At 40.5% G+C, this 2,166-nt stretch overlaps 1 long non-coding RNA gene across 1 annotated transcript in view; it reads right to left on the bottom strand.

Moving 5' to 3' along the window:
* The window catches only part of LOC118478638, a 7,082-nt gene that overhangs the window by 4,620 nt on the left and 296 nt on the right, over positions 1 to 2,166 (bottom strand). The gene's annotated exons all lie outside the window — the stretch shown is intronic.

Here is a 2,166-nt window from a genome sequence, read left to right as displayed (position 1 = left end):
CAACAGACACAAGGTATTGTATATTATCCTCCCTGCTAGGACGAAAAGGGAGATATTCTATTTAAAAACTGGAAGCATGCCAGTTCGTCACAGGCCCACCCCCGCCTCGACTGTGCCCTGCATGATGGAAGTTATCACCGACACTCTCGAAAAGAGTTAATGAATGATTGATGGATTGTAAAAATTGAAGTTTATTTTTCAATTGTTTTTAACGAAAGAACATTCATTGTTGAAATTTTACAGAGTAATTTGCTTTGATTTGCGTACGAAAGAGAAGAAATATTGTTCAACACAGTAAGCTGAATTGACATTTTAGAGGGACTATCTTTGCACCACCAATTTGAAGGTGGAGAATAAAAAACTAAAGTTACAACTGCAGTGTTAAAGTGCTGTGATTATGACTGTCATCAATACTCAAATACTTAAAATAAATTTTACCCCCGGGGCGGTGCCACTGACCGAAGTGTCTTTAGGCCATTCCCAAAAGGGTGACATTTCTCGTTCAAGCATAGTAGATTAATTATTGATAAAGGGCTGATTCGTCAATGTAACGCTCATAACTGTGCCTGATCTACAACAGGGAACTGCTGCTTTTTCTTTCCTAATCCTTACTATCGTCACTTTTCCTCTACTTCTTGTTTGTCACTCTCTTGTGACCTGCTATTTCCGGGGTGCCTTGATAGTCTAAGCAGACTTTGTACTGTTGAGGCTAGAGAGGTGAGCAGAGTAAGCCTGATTCCCCGTTTGGACTTCTCTGTTGACATCCACCACTTGAGCTCATATAACCTTATGCAGTTGTGAATGCCGTAAAAAAAAAACCTCTACTAAAAAAAAAAAAAAGGAATCACCTGACACGGGAATCGAACTCGCACCTTTTATGTTGGACTGGGAAGAGTCTATTGCGATGTTACATGATATGGCGCAAAAATGATTGAACGCTACAAGGTTGTTTAAGACTCAAGACCTTCCCAATTTAAAGTCCATTTCAAATGAGGCTTAGCCAAGCCGATGGAGAATACATTACAGTGCTCAGAAATGTGGAGGACCCAGATACGCGCACTGGGTTAGAGACATTCTGATTTGAGGGGACAAACTTTACTTTTACCGTTATCACCATCATCATCATCCGGTGCCTTGTCAACTGGCGTGGGCGATCATGGACCTCCACTTCACTCTGTCTTGTGTTGCAGCGATGGTGTCTGTTGTTCTTGCTGTTCCCAGCCATGCTGCCATTTTGTCCAGTATCTTTCCCTTCTGTCTGCCTCTGACTCTCTTTCCATCAAACTTGCCCGTTGTTACAATATTCTCCAATCCTTCTTTCCGCATTGTGTGTCCTATGAACTTTGCCTGTTGCTTTCTTATATTCGTCATCCATTATTTACCATTATCCATTAATCAAGTACCTCCTACTTACAAACAATATCGCATTCAGCATGGTTCGGTCATGACGGCAGCACGCCTCCTAATTTAAATTACTCGTGTCAACGGGGATGTAAACTATTTGCAAAATAATACTATTTATGATTATCTGTATATCTGACAGTTACAACAACAAAAAAATGCAACCCCAAAACCAACCGAATAAATGTGTCTAGACCAAAGGTCTCATTCTCAGACCAGATGGTTGCTGTGAATACCCGAAGGTGCTATAGCACTCTTTTTTAAGCAGTTCATTAATTTTGAAATGTCTTTATTATCACAATTATAGCGTCAATTTCACGCGCGCGCACATTTAAAGTGGGTGGAATTGCCTGAGATCTTTGGAAATTAATGTGTTGTAGGGGGTAGTAAAGATAATTTTAGTCGAGGAATGCACAGGGGAGTTCTTATGTTTCGACAAAGAAGATGAACAGAATGGTACAGAAATTACTTTGGGTTGCCCATTTGTTTGTTTGTTGTTTGTTAGTGTATGTCTGTGTTGGTACGTGTGTATATTATAACATTCTCTTTCTTTCTCTCAATTTGTCTCACCCAGCCTCTATGGCTTCCCCCTCTTTGCCTGTCTGTCTTTTTCACTCATTTTTCTCTTTCCTTAATCCATCCTCCTTTTGGGGTCTCAGTCTTGATCTCGCTCGTCTCTCTCTCTCTCTCTATCTCTCTCTCTCTCTCTCTCTCTATCTCTATCTCTCTCTCTCTCTCTCTTTCTCTCTTTTTTACCTTTCCATG

Source organism: Aplysia californica, unplaced genomic scaffold (genome assembly GCF_000002075.1).
Source record: "Aplysia californica isolate F4 #8 unplaced genomic scaffold, AplCal3.0 scaffold00765, whole genome shotgun sequence".
NCBI classification, from domain to species: domain Eukaryota; kingdom Metazoa; phylum Mollusca; class Gastropoda; order Aplysiida; family Aplysiidae; genus Aplysia; species Aplysia californica.
This window is presented reverse-complemented; position numbering and strand designations above follow the sequence as displayed.